The following is a 20,892-nucleotide window of genomic DNA, read 5'->3' as shown; positions in this document are numbered from 1 at the left end:
GGGCAGAGATGTAGCTTCAAGAAAGTAGTGTACCGAATCCATCCTTCAAGACACGTCTTCTTCCATATAGTTGGAAGCATTCTTAGAAGAGCATGTCTCAGCATAAGGAATTTATGGTGCGCTTAACCTTAGGAAAGATCTCCATCGAAAAGCATCTGAAACTCACATTTTCTCTCATGCGGATGAACGCATGGGCTATAGGGTGAAGGAACGTGTAAAGATGTGCCATTTACTAAACTATGAGCACCAAGGCTCTGTAGAGAGAAGGCCACTTAAAACATCCTGATCCATGAAGGGAGAAGCTTTTTCAAATATCAGTGTTGAACGGAAAGAGAAGTGCCTTAACCTTAAGAGGAAGAAACAGCACCATCTAGAGACAAAGTTCCAAATCACATCTACCTTCAAAACGATGGTATAATTCTCAGTAGTGTGTATGTAAACCTAAGGAACGTGCTGTATGCTTAAAAAAGAACACCCTTTTGAAAGGTCTTCCAACTCACAGCTTCGGGACGGAAGATGGAAGTAATTGCAGAAGTGTGAGAGAAAACATAAGGAGAGGTTAATTCTAAGTAATGGAGAGAACCAAGACTGTTGATAGAAGAGCAACATCATTCTCACATCGTGACCCATGAATATACACGCGGTTCCAAACAAGTGCATTGAACCTTGAGGAAACTGAAATAGACGTAACTCTCAGTAGGAACAGGGTATGCAAAGTGTCGTCCAAATCGCATCGTCTGTCTTGATGATGAAAGCCTGTTTCACATTGTGAATGGAAGCATAAGGAAAGGGCCATGAACCAATCTTTAAGACTGAACATGGTAGCGAAGCCGTCTTTCAGGTCACGTCTTTGGTCGGGAAGATGAAAGCGTTTGCCAGAGGTATAAGAAAACATAAGGAAAGTGCCCTAGACTGAAGTCGAAGAAAGAACACCAGAGAGAAAGCATCTTGCATCTCACAGGATTCTGTCCTGAAAATGAAAGCATGTGCAAACGTCTGTGTGAATACATCAGCCGAAAGCGCTTTGCTTAACTCTATAGAAGAACACTGTTGAGACACCATGTCTCAACTCACAACTTCTGTCGTGAAGATGGAAGCTATGGGAAGAGTGCGGGGGAGCCTGAAACGAAAGTGCCGTCTCCTAAATTCTGACAACGGAATCTGTACAGAGAGCATACAATACGAAACCCACCTCCTAAGAAATGAATCAACCTGGGTTTTCTTCCTTGAGCGCTGAACCTTAAGGATCATGCCATTCACTTAATACTAGGTGAGAACATTAGACAGATAGCATCTTACAATCCACAACTTCTGTCATGAAGACGGAAACGTTTGCAACGTTGTGCTGAAGGCATAAGGAAAGTGGCGGAGACGTAGCTTCAAGAAAGTAGTGTACCGAATCCATCCTTCAAGACACGTCTTCTTTCATGAAGTTGGAAGCATTCTTAGAATTTCGTGTCTGAGCAATAGGAATTTATGGTGCACTTAACCGTAGGAATGTCCTTCATCGAAAAGCATCTGAAACTCACATCTTCTCTCATGCAGATGGAGGCATGGGTTACAGGGTGAAGGAACGTGTAAAGATGTGCCATTTACTAAAGTATGAGCACCAAGCCTCTGTAGAGAGAATGCCACTTCAAACATGCTGATGCATGAAGAGAGAAGCTTTTTCAAATATCAGTGTTGAACGGAAGGAGAACTGCCTTACGCTTAAGAGGAAGAAAGAGCACCATCTAGAGACAACCTTCCAAATCACATCTACCTTTAAGAAGATGGTGTAATTCCCAGTAGTGTGTATGCAAACCTAAGGAAGGTGCTGTATGCTTAAAGAAGAACACCCTTTTGAAAGGTCTTCCAACTCACAGCTTCGGGACAGAAGATGGAAGTAATTGCAGAAGTGTGAGAGAAAACGTAAGGAGAGGTTGAATCTAAGTAATGGAGAGAACCAAGCCTTTTGAGAGAAGAGCAACATCATTCTAACATCGTGACCCATGAATATACACGTGGTTCCAAACAAGTGCATTGAACCTTAAAGAAACTGAAATAGACGTAACTCTCAGTAAGAACAGGGTATGCAAAGTGTCGTCCAAATCGCATCGTCTGTCTTGATGATGAAAGCCTGTTTCACATTGTGAATGGAAGCATAAGGAAAGGGCCATGAACCAATCTTTAAAACAGAACATTGTAGACAAGCTGCCTTTCAGGTCACGTCTTTGGTCGTGAAGATGAAAGCGTTTGCCAGAGGCATAAGAAAACATAAGGAAAGTGCCATAGACTGAACTCAAAGAAACAACACCAGAGTGAAAGCATCTTGCATCTCACAGGATTCTGTCCTGAAAACGGAAGCATGTGCAAAAGTCTGTGTGAACACAACAGAAAGCGCTTTGCATAACTCTATAGGAGAACACTGTTGCGACACCATGTCTCAACTCACAACTTCTGTCGTGAAGATGGAAGCTATGGGAAGAGTGCTGGGGAGCCTGAAACGAAAGTGCCGTCTCCTAAATTCTGACAACCGAATCTGTACAGAGAGCCTACAATACAGAACCCATCTCCTGAAGAATGAATCAACCTGGGTTTTCTTCCTTGTGCGCTGAACCTTAGGGAAAGTGCCCTCCACTTAATAGTAGGTGAGAACACTGCATAGATAGCATGTTACAACCCACAACTTCTGTCATGAAGATGGAAACATGTGCAACGTTGTGCTGAAAGCACAAGGAAAGGGGCAGAGACGTAGCTTCAAGAAAGTAGTGTACCGAATCCATCCTTCAAGACACGTCTTCTTCCATATAGTTGGAAGCATTCTTAGAAGAGCATGTCTCAGCATAAGGAATTTATGGTGCGCTTAACCTTAGGAAAGATCTCCATCGAAAAGCATCTGAAACTCACATTTTCTCTCATGCAGATGAACGCATGGGCTATAGGGTGAAGGAACGTGTAAAGATGTGCCATTTACTAAACTATGAGCACCAAGGCTCTGTAGAGAGAAGGCCACTTAAAACATCCTGATCCATGAAGGGAGAAGCTTTTTCAAATATCAGTGTTGAACGGAAAGAGAAGTGCCTTAACCTTAAGAGGAAGAAAGAGCACCATCTAGAGACAAAGTTCCAAATCACATCTACCTTCAAAACGATGGTATAATTCTCAGTAGTGTGTATGTAAACCTAAGGAACGTGCTGTATGCTTAAAGAAGAACACCCTTTTGAAAGATCTTCCAACTCACAGCTTCGGGACAGAAGATGGAAGTAATTGCAGAAGTGTGAGAGAAAACATAAGGAGAGGTTGAATCTAAGTAATGGAGAGAACCAAGACTTTTGATAGAAGAGCAACATCATTCTCACATCGTGACCCATGAATATACACGCGGTTCCAAACAAGTGCATTGAACCTTGAGGAAACTGAAATAGACGTAACTCTCAGTAGGAACAGGGTATGCAAAGTGTCGTCCAAATCGCATCGTCTGTCTTGACGATGAAAGCCTGTTTCACATTGTGAATGGAAGCATAAGGAAAGGGCCATGAACCAATCTTTAAGACAGAACATTGTAGCGAAGCCGTCTTTCAGGTCACGTCTTTGGTCGTGAAGATGAAAGCGTTTCCCAGAGGTATAAGAAAACATAAGGAAAGTGCCCTAGACTGAAGTCGAAGAAAGAACACCAGAGAGAAAGCATCTTGCATCTCACAGGATTCTGTCCTGAAAATGAAAGCATGTGCAAACGTCTGTGTGAATACATCAACCGAAAGCGCTTTGCTTAACTCTATAGAAGAACACGGTTGAGACACCATGTCTCAACTCACAACTTCTGTCGTGAAGATGGAAGCTATGGGAAGAGTGCGGGGGAGCCTGAAACGAAAGTGCCATCTCCTAAATTCTGAAAACGGAATCTGTGCAGAGAGCATGCAATACCGAACCCACCTCCTAAGGAATGAATCAACCTGGGTTTTCTTCCTTGTGCGCTGAACCTTAAGGATCGTGCCATTCACTTAATAGTAGGTGAGAACATTGGATAGATAGCATCTTACAACCCACAACTTCTGTCATGAAGACGGAAACGTTTGCAACGTTGTGCTGAAGGCATAAGGAAAGTGGCAGAGACGTAGCTTCAAGAAAGTAGTGTACCGAATCCATACTTCAAGACATGTCTTCTTTCATGAAGTTGGAAGCATTCTTAGAAGAGCGTGTCTCAGCATAAGGCTTTTATGGTGCACTTAACCTTAGGAAAGACCTCCGTCGAAAAGCATCTGAAACTCACATCTTCTCTCATGCAGATGGAGGCATGGGCTACAGGGTGAGGGAACGTTTAAAGATGTGCCGTTTACTAAATTATGAGCACCAAGCCTCTGTAGAGAGAATGCCACTTCAAACATCCTGATGCATGAAGAGAGAAGCTTTTTCAAATATCAGTGTTGAAGGGAAAGAGAAGTGCCTTACGCTTAAGAGGAAGAAAGAGCACCATCTAGAGACAATCTTCCAAATCACATCTACCTTCAAGAAGATGGTGTAATTCCCAGTAGTGTGTATGCAAACCTAAGGAACGTGCTGTATGCTTAAGGAAGAACACCCTTTTGAAAGGTCTTCCAACTCACAGCTTCGAGACGGAAGATGGAAGTAATTGCAGAAGTGTGAGAGAAAACATAAGGAGAGGTTAATTCTAAGTAATGGAGAGAACCACGACTTTTGATAGAAGAGCCACATCATTGTAACATCGTGACCCATGAATATACACGCGGTTCCAAACAAGTGCATTGAACCTTAAGGAAACTGAAATAGACGTAACTCTCAGTAAGAACAGGGTATGCAAAGTGTCTTCCAAATCGCATCGTCTGTCTTGATGATGAAAGCCTGTTTCACATTGTGAATGGAAGCATAAGGAAAGGGCCATGAACCAATCTTTAAGACAGAACATTGTAGAGAAGCTGCCTTTCAGGTCACGTCTTTGGTCGTGAAGATGAAAGCGTTTGCCAGAGGCATAAGAAAACATAAGGAAAGTGCCATAGACTGAACTCAAAGAAACAACACCAGAGTGAAAGCATCTTGCATCTCACAGGATTCTGTCCTGAAAACGGAAGCATGTGCAAAAGTCTGTGTGAACACATCAACAGAAAGCGCTTTGCATAACTCTATAGGAGAACACTGTTGCGACACCATGTCTCAACTCACAACTTCTGTCGTGAAGATGGAAGCTATGGGAAGAGTGCGGGGGAGCCTGAAACGAAAGTGCCGTCTCCTAAATTCTGACAACGGAATCTGTGCAGAGAGCATACAATACCGAACCCACCTCCTAAGGAATGAATCAACCTGGGTTTTCTTCCTTGTGCGCTGAACCTTAAGGATCGTGCCATTCACTTAATAGTAGGTGAGAACATTAGATAGATAGCATGTTACAACACACAACTTCTGTCATGAAGACGGAAACGTTTGCAACGTTGTGCTGAAGGCATAAGGAAAGTGGCAGACACGTAGCTTCAAGAAAGTAGTGTACCGAATCCATACTTCAAGACATGTCTTCTTTCATGAAGTTGGAAGCATTCTTAGAAGAGCGTGTCTCAGCATAAGGCTTTTATGGTGCACTTAACCTTAGGAAAGATCTCCATCGAAAAGCATCTGAAACTCACATCTTCTCTCATGCAGATGGAGGCATGGGTTACAGGGTGAAGGAACGTGTAAAGATGTGCCATTTACTAAAGTATGAGCACCAAGCCTCTGTAGAGAGAATGCCACTTCAGACATCCTGATGCATGAAGAGAGAAGCTTTTTCAAATATCAGTGTTGAACGGAAAGAGAACTGCCTTACGCTTAAGAGGAAGAAAGAGCACCATCTAGAGACAACCTTCCAAATCACATCTACCTTTAAGAAGATGGTGTAATTCCCAGTAGTGTGTATGCAAACCTAAGGAAGGTGCTGTATGCTTAAAGAAGAACACCCTTTTGAAAGGTCTTCCAACTCACAGCTTCGGGACAGAAGATGGAAGTAATTGCAGAAGTGTGAGAGAAAACATAAGGAGAGGTTGAATCTAAGTAATGGAGAGAACCAAGCCTTTTGAGAGAAGAGCAACATCATTCTCACATCGTGACCCATGAATATACACGTGGTTCCAAACAAGTGCATTGAACCTTAAAGAAACTGAAATAGACGTAACTCTCAGTAAGAACAGGGTATGCAAAGTGTCGTCCAAATCGCATCGTCTGTCTTGATGATGAAAGCCTGTTTCACATTGTGAATGGAAGCATAAGGAAAGGGCCATTAACCAATCTTTAAGACAGAACATTGTAGACAAGCTGCCTTTCAGGTCACGTCTTTGGTCGTGAAGATGAAAGCGTTTGCCAGAGGCATAAGAAAACATAAGGAAAGTGCCATAGACTGAACTCAAAGAAACAACACCAGAGTGAAAGCATCTTGCATCTCACAGGATTCTGTCCTGAAAACGGAAGCATGTGCAAAAGTCTGTGTGAACACAACAGAAAGCGCTTTGCATAACTCTATAGGAGAACACTGTTGCGACACCATGTCTCAACTCACAACTTCTGTCGTGAAGATGGAAGCTATGGGAAGAGTGCTGGGGAGCCTGAAACGAAAGTGCCGTCTCCTAAATTCTGACAACCGAATCTGTACAGAGAGCCTACAATACAGAACCCACCTCCTGAAGAATGAATCAACCTGGGTTTTCTTCCTTGTGCGCTGAACCTTAGGGAAAGTGCCCTCCACTTAATAGTAGGTGAGAATACTGCATAGATAGCATGTTACAACCCACAACTTCTGTCATGAAGATGGAAACATGTGCAACGTTGTGCTGAAAGCACAAGGAAAGGGGCAGAGACGTAGCTTCAAGAAAGTAGTGTACCGAATCCATCCTTCAAGACACGTCTTCTTCCATATAGTTGGAAGCATTCTTAGAAGAGCATGTCTCAGCATAAGGAATTTATGGTGCGCTTAACCTTAGGAAAGATCTCCATCGAAAAGCATCTGAAACTCACATTTTCTCTCATGCAGATGAACGCATGGGCTATAGGGTGAAGGAACGTGTAAAGATGTGCCATTTACTAAACTATGCGCACCAAGGCTCTGTAGAGAGAAGGCCACTTAAAACATCCTGATCCATGAAGGGAGAAGCTTTTTCAAATATCAGTGTTGAACGGAAAGAGAAGTGCCTTAACCTTAAGAGGAAGAAAGAGCACCATCTAGAGACAAAGTTCCAAATCACATCTACCTTCAAAAAGATGGTATAATTCTCAGTAGTGTGTATGTAAACCTAAGGAACGTGCTGTATGCTTAAAGAAGAACACCCTTTTGAAAGGTCTTCCAACTCACAGCTTCGGGACGGAAGATGGAAGTAATTGCAGAAGTGTGAGAGAAAACATAAGGAGAGGTTAATTCTAAGTAATGGAGAGAACCAAGACTTTTGACAGAAGAGCAACATCATTCTCAAATCGTGACCCATGAATATACACGCGGTTCCAAACAAGTGCATTGAACCTTGAGGAAACTGAAATAGACGTAACTCTCAGTAGGAACAGGGTATGCAAAGTGTCGTCCAAATCGCATCGTCTGTCTTGATGATGAAAGCCTGTTTCACATTGTGAATGGAAGCATAAGGAAAGGGCCATGAACCAATCTTTAAGACTGAACATGGTAGCGAAGCCGTCTTTCAGGTCACGTCTTTGGTCGGGAAGATGAAAGCGTTTGCCAGAGGTATAAGAAAACATAAGGAAAGTGCCCTAGACTGAAGTCGAAGAAAGAACACCAGAGAGAAACCATCTTGCATCTCACAGGATTCTGTCCTGAAAATGAAAGCATGTGCAAACGTCTGTGTGAATACATCAGCCGAAAGCGCTTTGCTTAACTCTATAGAAGAACACTGTTGAGACACCATGTCTCAACTCACAACTTCTGTCGTGAAGATGGAAGATATGGGAAGAGTGCGGGGGAGGCTGAAACGAAAGTGCCATCTCCTAAATTCTGAAAACGGAATCTGTGCAGAGAGCATACAATACCGAACCCATCTCCTAAGGAATGAATCAACCTGGGTTTTCTTCCTTGTGCGCTGAACCTTAAGGATCGTGCCATTCACTTAATAGTAGGTGAGAACATTGGATAGATAACATCTTACAACCCAGAACTTCTGTCATGAAGACAGAAACGTTTGCAACGTTGTGCTGAAGGCATAAGGAAAGTGGCAGAGACGTAGCTTCAAGAAAGTAGTGTACCGAATCCATACTTCAAGACATGTCTTCTTTCATGAAGTTGGAAGCATTGTTAGAAGAGCGTGTCTCAGCATAAGGCTTTTATGGTGCACTTAACCTTAGGAAAGACCTCCGTCGAAAAGCATCTGAAACTCACATCTTCTCTCATGCAGATGGAGGCATGGGCTACAGGGTGAGGGAACGTGTAAAGATGTGCCGTTTACTAAATTATGAGCACCAAGCCTCTGTAGAGAGAATGCCACTTCAAACATCCTGATGCATGAAGAGAGAAGCTTTTTCAAATATCAGTGTTGAAGGGAAAGAGAAGTGCCTTACGCTTAAGAGGAAGAAAGAGCACCATCTAGAGACAATCTTCCAAATCACATCTACCTTCAAGAAGATGGTGTAATTCCCAGTAGTGTGTATGCAAACCTAAGGAACGTGCTGTATGCTTAAAGAAGAACACCCTTTTGAAAGGTCTTCCAACTCACAGCTTCGGGACAGAAGATGGAAGTAATTGCAGAAGTGTGAGAGAAAACATAAGGAGAGGTTGAATCTAAGTAATGGAGAGGACCAAGACTTTTGAAAGAAGAGCAACATCATTCTAACATCGTGACCCATGAATATACACGCGGTTCCAAACAAGTGCATTGAACCTTAAGGAAACTGAAATAGACGTAACTCTCATTAAGAACAGGGTATGCAAAGTGTCTTCCAAATCGCATCGTCTGTCTTGATGATGAAAGCCTGTTTCATATTGTGAATGGAAGCATAAGGAAAGGGCCATGAACCAATCTTTAAGACAGAACATTGTAGAGAAGCTGCCTTTCAGGTCACGTCTTTGGTCGTGAAGATGAAAGCGTTTGCCAGAGGCATAAGAAAACATAAGGAAAGTGCCATAGACTGAACTCAAAGAAACAACACCAGAGTGAAAGCATCTTGCATCTCACAGGATTCTGTCCTGAAAACGGAAGCATGTGCAAAAGTGTGTGAACACATCAACAGAAAGCGCTTTGCATAACTCTATAGGAGAACACTGTTGCGACACCATGTCTCAACTCACAACTTCTGTCGTGAAGATGGAAGCTATGGGTAGAGTGCTGGGGAGCCTGAAACGAAAGTGCCGTCTCCTAAATTCTGACAACCGAATCTGTACAGAGAGCCTACAATACAGAACCCACCTCCTGAAAAATGAATCAACCTGGGTTTTCTTCCTTGTGCGCTGAACCTTAAGGATCGTGCCATTCGCTTAATAGTAGGTGAGAACATTAGATAGATAGCATGTTACAACACACAACTTCTGTCATGAAGACGGAAACGTTTGCAACGTTGTGCTGAAGGCATAAGGAAAGTGGCAGACACGTAGCTTCAAGAAAGTAGTGTACCGAATCCATACTTCAAGACATGTCTTCTTTCATGAAGTTGGAAGCATTCTTAGAAGAGCGTGTCTCAGCATAAGGCTTTTATGGTGCACTTAACCTTAGGAAAGATCTCCATCGAAAAGCATCTGAAACTCACATCTTCTCTCATGCAGATGGAAGCATGGGCTACAGGGTGAAGGAACGTGTAAAGATGTGCCGTTTACTAAACTATGAGCACCAAGCCTCTGTAGAGAGAATGCCACTTCAGACATCCTGATGCATGAAGAGAGAAGCTTTTTCAAATATCAGTGTTGAACGGAAAGAGAAGTGCCTTAACCTTAAGAGGAAGAAAGAGCACCATCTAGAGACAAAGTTCCAAATCACATCTACCTTCAAGAAGATGGTGTAATTCCCAGTAGTGTGTATGCAAACCTAAGGAAGGTGCTGTATGCTTAAAGAAGAACACCCTTTTGAAAGGTCTTCCAACTCACAGCTTCGAGACGGAAGATGGAAGTAAGTGCAGAAGTGTGAGAGAAAACATAAGGAGAGGTTAATTCTAAGTAATGGAGAGAACCAAGACTTTTGATAGAAGAGCAACATCATTGTAACATCGTGACCCATGAATATACACGCGGTTCCAAACAAGTGCATTGAACCTTAAGGAAACTGAAATAGATGTAACTCTCAGTAATAACAGGGTATGCAAAGTGTCTTCCAAATCGCGTCTGTCTTGATGATGAAAGCCTGTTTCACATTGTGAATGGAAGCATAAGGAAAGGGCCATGAACCAAACTTTAAGACAGAACATTGTAGCGAAGCCGTCTTTCAGGTCACGTCTTTGGTCGTGGACATGAAACCGTTTGCCAGAGGTATAAGAAAACATAAGGAAAGTGCCATAGACTGAAGTCGAAGAAAGAACACCAGAGAGAAAGCATCTTGCATCTCACAGGATTCTGTCCTGAAAATGAAAGCATGTGCAAACGTCTGTGTGAACACATCAACAGAATGCGGTTTGCTTAACTCTATAGAAGAACACTGTTGAGACACCATGTCTCAACTCACAACTTCTGTCGTGAAGATGGAAGCTATGGGAAGAGTGCCGGGGAGCCTGAAAAGAAAGTGCCGTCTCCTAAATTCTGACAACTGAATCTGTGCAGAGAGCATACAATAGCGAACCCATCTCCTAAGGAATGAATCAACCTGGGTTTTCTTCCTTTTGCGCTGAACTTTAAGGAAAGTGCCCTCCACTTAATAGTAGGTGAGAACACTGCATAGATAGCATGTTACAAACCACAACTTCTGTCATGAAGATGGAAACATGTGCAACGTTGTGCTGAAAGCACAAGGAAAGGGGCAGAGATGTAGCTTCAAGAAAGTAGTGTACCGAATCCATCCTTCAAGACACGTCTTCTTCCATATAGTTGGAAGCATTCTTAGAAGAGCATGTCTCAGCATAAGGAATTTATGGTGCGCTTAACCTTAGGAAAGATCTCCATCGAAAAGCATCTGAAACTCACATTTTCTCTCATGCGGATGAACGCATGGGCTATAGGGTGAAGGAACGTGTAAAGATGTGCCATTTACTAAACTATGAGCACCAAGGCTCTGTAGAGAGAAGGCCACTTAAAACATCCTGATCCATGAAGGGAGAAGCTTTTTCAAATATCAGTGTTGAACGGAAAGAGAAGTGCCTTAACCTTAAGAGGAAGAAAGAGCACCATCTAGAGACAAAGTTCCAAATCACATCTACCTTCAAAACGATGGTATAATTCTCAGTAGTGTGTATGTAAACCTAAGGAACGTGCTGTATGCTTAAAGAAGAACACCCTTTTGAAAGGTCTTCCAACTCACAGCTTCGGGACGGAAGATGGAAGTAATTGCAGAAGTGTGAGAGAAAACATAAGGAGAGCTTAATTCTAAGTAATGGAGAGAACCAAGACTTTTGACAGAAGAGCAACATCATTCTCAAATCGTGACCCATGAATATACACGCGGTTCCAAACAAGTGCATTGAACCTTGAGGAAACTGAAATAGACGTAACTCTCAGTAGGAACAGGGTATGCAAAGTGTCGTCCAAATCGCATCGTCTGTCTTGATGATGAAAGCCTGTTTCACATTGTGAATGGAAGCATAAGGAAAGGGCCATGAACCAATCTTTAAGACTGAACATGGTAGCGAAGCCGTCTTTCAGGTCACGTCTTTGGTCGGGAAGATGAAAGCGTTTGCCAGAGGTATAAGAAAACATAAGGAAAGTGCCCTAGACTGAAGTCGAAGAAAGAACACCAGAGAGAAACCATCTTGCATCTCACAGGATTCTGTCCTGAAAATGAAAGCATGTGCAAACGTCTGTGTGAATACATCAGCCGAAAGCGCTTTGCTTAACTCTATAGAAGAACACTGTTGAGACACCATGTCTCAACTCACAACTTCTGTCGTGAAGATGGAAGCTATGGGAAGAGTGCGGGGGAGCCTGAAACGAAAGTGCCATCTCCTAAATTCTGAAAACGGAATCTGTGCAGAGAGCATACAATACCGAACCCATCTCCTAAGGAATGAATCAACCTGGGTTTTCTTCCTTGTGCGCTGAACCTTAAGGATCGTGCCATTCACTTAATAGTAGGTGAGAACATTGGATAGATAACATCTTACAACCCAGAACTTCTGTCATGAAGACAGAAACGTTTGCAACGTTGTGCTGAAGGCATAAGGAAAGTGGCAGAGACGTAGCTTCAAGAAAGTAGTGTACCGAATCCATACTTCAAGACATGTCTTCTTTCATGAAGTTGGAAGCATTGTTAGAAGAGCGTGTCTCAGCATAAGGCTTTTATGGTGCACTTAACCTTAGGAAAGACCTCCGTCGAAAAGCATCTGAAACTCACATCTTCTCTCATGCAGATGGAGGCATGGGCTACAGGGTGAGGGAACGTGTAAAGATGTGCCGTTTACTAAATTATGAGCACCAAGCCTCTGTAGAGAGAATGCCACTTCAAACATCCTGATGCATGAAGAGAGAAGCTTTTTCAAATATCAGTGTTGAAGGGAAAGAGAAGTGCCTTACGCTTAAGAGGAAGAAAGAGCACCATCTAGAGACAATCTTCCAAATCACATCTACCTTCAAGAAGATGGTGTAATTCCCAGTAGTGTGTATGCAAACCTAAGGAACGTGCTGTATGCTTAAAGAAGAACACCCTTTTGAAAGGTCTTCCAACTCACAGCTTCGGGACAGAAGATGGAAGTAATTGCAGAAGTGTGAGAGAAAACATAAGGAGAGGTTGAATCTAAGTAATGGAGAGGACCAAGACTTTTGAAAGAAGAGCAACATCATTCTAACATCGTGACCCATGAATATACACGCGGTTCCAAACAAGTGCATTGAACCTTAAGGAAACTGAAATAGACGTAACTCTCATTAAGAACAGGGTATGCAAAGTGTCTTCCAAATCGCATCGTCTGTCTTGATGATGAAAGCCTGTTTCATATTGTGAATGGAAGCATAAGGAAAGGGCCATGAACCAATCTTTAAGACAGAACATTGTAGAGAAGCTGCCTTTCAGGTCACGTCTTTGGTCGTGAAGATGAAAGCGTTTGCCAGAGGCATAAGAAAACATAAGGAAAGTGCCATAGACTGAACTCAAAGAAACAACACCAGAGTGAAAGCATCTTGCATCTCACAGGATTCTGTCCTGAAAACGGAAGCATGTGCAAAAGTGTGTGAACACATCAACAGAAAGCGCTTTGCATAACTCTATAGGAGAACACTGTTGCGACACCATGTCTCAACTCACAACTTCTGTCGTGAAGATGGAAGCTATGGGTAGAGTGCTGGGGAGCCTGAAACGAAAGTGCCGTCTCCTAAATTCTGACAACCGAATCTGTACAGAGAGCCTACAATACAGAACCCACCTCCTGAAAAATGAATCAACCTGGGTTTTCTTCCTTGTGCGCTGAACCTTAAGGATCGTGCCATTCGCTTAATAGTAGGTGAGAACATTAGATAGATAGCATGTTACAACACACAACTTCTGTCATGAAGACGGAAACGTTTGCAACGTTGTGCTGAAGGCATAAGGAAAGTGGCAGACACGTAGCTTCAAGAAAGTAGTGTACCGAATCCATACTTCAAGACATGTCTTCTTTCATGAAGTTGGAAGCATTCTTAGAAGAGCGTGTCTCAGCATAAGGCTTTTATGGTGCACTTAACCTTAGGAAAGATCTCCATCGAAAAGCATCTGAAACTCACATCTTCTCTCATGCAGATGGAAGCATGGGCTACAGGGTGAAGGAACGTGTAAAGATGTGCCGTTTACTAAACTATGAGCACCAAGCCTCTGTAGAGAGAATGCCACTTCAGACATCCTGATGCATGAAGAGAGAAGCTTTTTCAAATATCAGTGTTGAACGGAAAGAGAAGTGCCTTAACCTTAAGAGGAAGAAAGAGCACCATCTAGAGACAAAGTTCCAAATCACATCTACCTTCAAGAAGATGGTGTAATTCCCAGTAGTGTGTATACAAAACTAAGGAAGGTGCTGTATGCTTAAAGAAGAACACCCTTTTGAAAGGTCTTCCAACTCACAGCTTCGAGACGGAAGATGGAAGTAAGTGCAGAAGTGTGAGAGAAAACATAAGGAGAGGTTAATTCTAAGTAATGGAGAGAACCAAGACTTTTGATAGAAGAGCAACATCATTGTAACATCGTGACCCATGAATATACACGCGGTTCCAAACAAGTGCATTGAACCTTAAGGAAACTGAAATAGATGTAACTCTCAGTAATAACAGGGTATGCAAAGTGTCTTCCAAATCGCGTCTGTCTTGATGATGAAAGCCTGTTTCACATTGTGAATGGAAGCATAAGGAAAGGGCCATGAACCAAACTTTAAGACAGAACATTGTAGCGAAGCCGTCTTTCAGGTCACGTCTTTGGTCGTGGACATGAAACCGTTTGCCAGAGGTATAAGAAAACATAAGGAAAGTGCCATAGACTGAAGTCGAAGAAAGAACACCAGAGAGAAAGCATCTTGCATCTCACAGGATTCTGTCCTGAAAATGAAAGCATGTGCAAACGTCTGTGTGAACACATCAACAGAATGCGGTTTGCTTAACTCTATAGAAGAACACTGTTGAGACACCATGTCTCAACTCACAACTTCTGTCGTGAAGATGGAAGCTATGGGAAGAGTGCCGGGGAGCCTGAAAAGAAAGTGCCATCTCCTAAATTCTGACAACTGAATCTGTGCAGAGAGCATACAATAGCGAACCCATCTCCTAAGGAATGAATCAACCTGGGTTTTCTTCCTTTTGCGCTGAACTTTAAGGAAAGTGCCCTCCACTTAATAGTAGGTGAGAACACTGCATAGATAGCATGTTACAAACCACAACTTCTGTCATGAAGATGGAAACATGTGCAACGTTGTGCTGAAAGCACAAGGAAAGGGGCAGAGATGTAGCTTCAAGAAAGTAGTGTACCGAATCCATCCTTCAAGACACGTCTTCTTCCATATAGTTGGAAGCATTCTTAGAAGAGCATGTCTCAGCATAAGGAATTTATGGTGCGCTTAACCTTAGGAAAGATCTCCATCGAAAAGCATCTGAAACTCACATTTTCTCTCATGCGGATGAACGCATGGGCTATAGGGTGAAGGAACGTGTAAAGATGTGCCATTTACTAAACTATGAGCACCAAGGCTCTGTAGAGAGAAGGCCACTTAAAACATCCTGATCCATGAAGGGAGAAGCTTTTTCAAATATCAGTGTTGAACGGAAAGAGAAGTGCCTTAACCTTAAGAGGAAGAAAGAGCACCATCTAGAGACAAAGTTCCAAATCACATCTACCTTCAAAACGATGGTATAATTCTCAGTAGTGTGTATGTAAACCTAAGGAACGTGCTGTATGCTTAAAAAAGAACACCCTTTTGAAAGGTCTTCCAACTCACAGCTTCGGGACAGAAGATGGAAGTAATTGCAGAAGTGTGAGAGAAAACATAAGGAGAGGTTAATTCTAAGTAATGGAGAGAACCAAGACTGTTGATAGAAGAGCAACATCATTCTCACATCGTGACCCATGAATATACACGCGGTTCCAAACAAGTGCATTGAACCTTGAGGAAACTGAAATAGACGTAACTCTCAGTAGGAACAGGGTATGCAAAGTGTCGTCCAAATCGCATCGTCTGTCTTGATGATGAAAGCCTGTTTCACATTGTGAATGGAAGCATAAGGAAAGGGCCATGAACCAATCTTTAAGACTGAACATGGTAGCGAAGCCGTCTTTCAGGTCACGTCTTTGGTCGTGAAGATGAAAGCGTTTGCCAGAGGTATAAGAAAACATAAGGAAAGTGCCCTAGACTGAAGTCGAAGAAAGAACACCAGAGAGAAAGCATCTTGCATCTCACAGGATTCTGTCCTGAAAATGAAAGCATGTGCAAACGTCTGTGTGAATACATCAGCCGAAAGCGCTTTGCTTAACTCTATAGAAGAACACTGTTGAGACACCATGTCTCAACTCACAACTTCTGTCGTGAAGATGGAAGCTATGGGAAGAGTGCGGGGGAGCCTGAAACGAAAGTGCCGTCTCCTAAATTCTGACAACGGAATCTGTACAGAGAGCATACAATACGAAACCCACCTCCTAAGAAATGAATCAACCTGGGTTTTCTTCCTTGAGCGCTGAACCTTAAGGATCATGCCATTCACTTAATACTAGGTGAGAACATTAGACAGATAGCATCTTACAATCCACAACTTCTGTCATGAAGACGGAAACGTTTGCAACGTTGTGCTGAAGGCATAAGGAAAGTGGCGGAGACGTAGCTTCAAGAAAGTAGTGTACCGAATCCATCCTTCAAGACACGTCTTCTTTCATGAAGTTGGAAGCATTCTTAGAATTTCGTGTCTGAGCAATAGGAATTTATGGTGCACTTAACCGTAGGAATGTCCTTCATCGAAAAGCATCTGAAACTCACATCTTCTCTCATGCAGATGGAGGCATGGGTTACAGGGTGAAGGAACGTGTAAAGATGTGCCATTTACTAAAGTATGAGCACCAAGCCTCTGTAGAGAGAATGCCACTTCAAACATGCTGATGCATGAAGAGAGAAGCTTTTTCAAATATCAGTGTTGAACGGAAAGAGAACTGCCTTACGCTTAAGAGGAAGAAAGAGCACCATCTAGAGACAACCTTCCAAATCACATCTACCTTTAAGAAGATGGTGTAATTCCCAGTAGTGTGTATGCAAACCTAAGGAAGGTGCTGTATGCTTAAAGAAGAACACCCTTTTGAAAGGTCTTCCAACTCACAGCTTCGGGACAGAAGATGGAAGTAATTGCAGAAGTGTGAGAGAAAACATAAGGAGAGGTTGAATCTAAGTAATGGAGAGAACCAAGCCTTTTGAGAGAAGAGCAACATCATTCTAACATCGTGACCCATGAATATACACGTGGTTCCAAACAAGTGCATTGAACCTTGAGGAAACTGAAATAGACGTAACTCTCAGTAAGAACAGGGTATGCAAAGTGTCGTCCAAATCGCATCGTCTGTCTTGATGATGAAAGCCTGTTTCACATTGTGAATGGAAGCATAAGGAAAGGGCCATGAACCAATCTTTAAGACAGAACATTGTAGACAAGCTGCCTTTCAGGTCACGTCTTTGGTCGTGAAGATGAAAGCGTTTGCCAGAGGCATAAGAAAACATAAGGAAAGTGCCATAGACTGAACTCAAAGAAACAACACCAGAGTGAAAGCATCTTGCATCTCACAGGATTCTGTCCTGAAAACGGAAGCATGTGCAAAAGTCTGTGTGAACACAACAGAAAGCGCTTTGCATAACTCTATAGGAGAACACTGTTGCGACACCATGTCTCAACTCACAACTTCTGTCGTGAAGATGGAAGCTATGGGAAGAGTGCTGGGGAGCCTGAAACGAAAGTGCCGTCTCCTAAATTCTGACAACCGAATCTGTACAGAGAGCCTACAATACAGAACCCACCTCCTGAAGAATGAATCAACCTGGGTTTTCTTCCTTGTGCGCTGAACCTTAGGGAAAGTGCCCTCCACTTAATAGTAGGTGAGAACACTGCATAGATAGCATGTTACAACCCACAACTTCTGTCATGAAGATGGAAACATGGGCAAGGTTGTGCTGAAAGCACAAGGAAAGGGGCAGAGACGTAGCTTCAAGAAAGTAGTGTACCGAATCCATCCTTCAAGACACGTCTTCTTCCATATAGTTGGAAGCATTCTTAGAAGAGCATGTCTCAGCATAAGGAATTTATGGTGCGCTTAACCTTAGGAAAGATCTCCATCGAAAAGCATCTGAAACTCACATTTTCTCTCATGCAGATGAACGCATGGGCTATAGGGTGAAGGAACGTGTAAAGATGTGCCATTTACTAAACTATGCGCACCAAGGCTCTGTAGAGAGAAGGCCACTTAAAACATCCTGATCCATGAAGGGAGAAGCTTTTTCAAATATCAGTGTTGAACGGAAAGAGAAGTGCCTTAACCTAAAGAGGAAGAAAGAGCACCATCTAGAGACAAAGTTCCAAATCACATCTACCTTCAAAACGATGGTATAATTCTCAGTAGTGTGTATGTAAACCTAAGGAACGTGCTGTATGCTTAAAGAAGAACACCCTTTTGAAAGATCTTCCAACTCACAGCTTCGGGACGGAAGATGGAAGTAATTGCAGAAGTGTGAGAGAAAACATAAGGAGAGGTTGAATCTAAGTAATGGAGAGAACCAAGACTTTTGATAGAAGAGCAACATCATTCTCACATCGTGACCCATGAATATACACGTGGTTCCAAACAAGTGCATTGAACCTTGAGGAAACTGAAATAGACGTAACTCTCAGTAGGAACAGGGTATGCAAAGTGTCGTCCAAATCGCATCGTCTGTCTTGACGATGAAAGCCTGTTTCACATTGTGAATGGAAGCATAAGGAAAGGGCCATGAACCAATCTTTAAGACAGAACATTGTAGCGAAGCCGTCTTTCAGGTCACGTCTTTCGTCGTGAAGATGAAAGCGTTTGCCAGAGGCATAAGAAAACATAAGGAAAGTGCCATAGACTGAACTCAAAGAAACAACACCAGAGTGAAAGCATCTTGCATCTCACAGGATTCTGTCCTGAAAACGGAAGCATGTGCAAAAGTCTGTGTGAACACATCAACAGAAAGCGCTTTGCATAACTCTATAGGAGAACACTGTTGCGACACCATGTCTCAACTCACAACTTCTGTCGTGAAGATGGAAGCTATGGGAAGAGTGCGGGGGAGCCTGAAACGAAAGTGCCGTCTCCTAAATTCTGACAACGGAATCTGTGCAGAGAGCATACAATACCGAACCCACCTCCTAAGGAATGAATCAACCTGCGTTTTCTTCCTTGTGCGCTGAACCTTAAGGATCATGCCATTCACTTAATAGTAGGTGAGAACATTAGATAGATAGCATGTTACAACACACAACTTCTGTCATGAAGACGGAAACGTTTGCAACGTTGTGCTGAAGGCATAAGGAAAGTGGCAGACACGTAGCTTCAAGAAAGTAGTGTACCGAATCCATACTTCAAGACATGTCTTCTTTCATGAAGTTGGAAGCATTCTTAGAAGAGCGTGTCTCAGAATAAGGCTTTTATGGTGCACTTAACCTTAGGAAAGATCTCCATCGAAAAGCATCTGAAACTCACATCTTCTCTCATGCAGATGGAGGCATGGGTTACAGGGTGAAGGAACGTGTAAAGATGTGCCATTTACTAAAGTATGAGCACCAAGCCTCTGTAGAGAGAATGCCACTTCAGACATCCTGATGCATGAAGAGAGAAGCTTTTTCAAATATCAGTGTTGAAGGGAAAGAGAAGTGCCTTACGCTTAAGAGGAAGAAAGAGCACCATCTAGAGACAACCTTCCAAATCACATCTACCTTTAAGAAGATGGTGTAATTCCCAGTAGTGTGTATGCAAACCTAAGGAAGGTGCTGTATGCTTAAAGAAGAACACCCTTTTGAAAGGTCTTCCAACTCACAGCTTCGGGACAGAAGATGGAAGTAATTGCAGAAGTGTGAGAGAAAACATAAGGAGAGGTTGAATCTAAGTAATGGAGAGAACCAAGCCTTTTGAGAGAAGAGCAACATCATTCTCACATCGTGACCCATGAATATACACGCGGTTCCAAACAAGTGCATTGAACCTTGAGGAAACTGAAATAGACGTAACTCTCAGTAGGAACAGGGTATGCAAAGTGTCGTCCAAATCGCATCGTCTGTCTTGATGATGAAAGCCTGTTTCACATTGTGAATGGAAGCATAAGGAAAGGGCCATGAACCAATCTTTAAGACAGAACATTGTAGCGAAGCCGTCTTTCAGGTCACGTCTTTGGTCGTGAAGATGAAACCGTTTGCCAGAGGTATAAGAAAACATAAGGAAAGTGCCCTAGACTGAAGTCGAAGAAAGAACACCAGAGAGAAAGCGTCTTGCATCTCACAGGATTCTGTCCTGAAAATGAAAGCATGTGCAAACGTCTGTGTGAACACATCAACAGAAGGCGGTTTGCTTAACTCTATAGAAGAACACTGTTGAGACACCATGTCTCAACTCACAACTTCTGTCGTGAAGATGGAAGCTATGGGAAGAGTGGGGGGGAGCCTGAAACGAAAGTGCTGTCTCCTAAATTCTGACAACGGAATCAGTGCAGAGAGCATACAATACGAAACCCACCTCCGAAGGAATGAATCAACCTGGGTTTTCTTCCTTGAGCGCTGAACCTTAAGGATCATGCCATTCACTTAATACTAGGTGTGAACATTAGACAGATAGCATTTTACAATCCACAACTTCTGTCATGAAGACGGAAACGTTTGCAACGTTGTGCTGAAGGCATAAGGAAAGGGGCAGAGACGTAGCTTCAAGAAAGTAGTGTACCGAATCCATCCTTCAAGACACGTCTTCTTTCATGAAGTTGGAAGCATTCTTAGAAGAGCGTGTCTCAGCATAAGGAATTTATGGTGCACTTAACTTTAGGAAAGACCTCCGTCGAAAAGCATCTGAAACTCACGTCTTCTATCATGCTGATGGAGGCATGGGCTACAGGGTGAAGGAACGTGTAAAGATGTGCCATTTACTAAACTATGACCACCAAGGCTCTGTAGAGAGAATGCCACTTCAAACATCCTGATGCATGAAGAGAGAAGCTTTTTCAAATATCAGTGTTGAACGGAAAGAGAAGTGCCTTACGCTTAAGAGGAAGAAAGAGCACCATCTAGAGACAACCTTCCAAATCACATCTACCTTCAAGAAGATGGTGTAATTCCCAGTAGTGTGTATGCAAACCTGAGGAACGTGCTGTATGCTTAAA

Source organism: Ursus arctos, chromosome X, assembly GCF_023065955.2.
Source record: "Ursus arctos isolate Adak ecotype North America chromosome X, UrsArc2.0, whole genome shotgun sequence".
NCBI lineage: Eukaryota > Metazoa > Chordata > Mammalia > Carnivora > Ursidae > Ursus > Ursus arctos.
Note: the sequence above shows the minus strand (reverse complement) of the source record.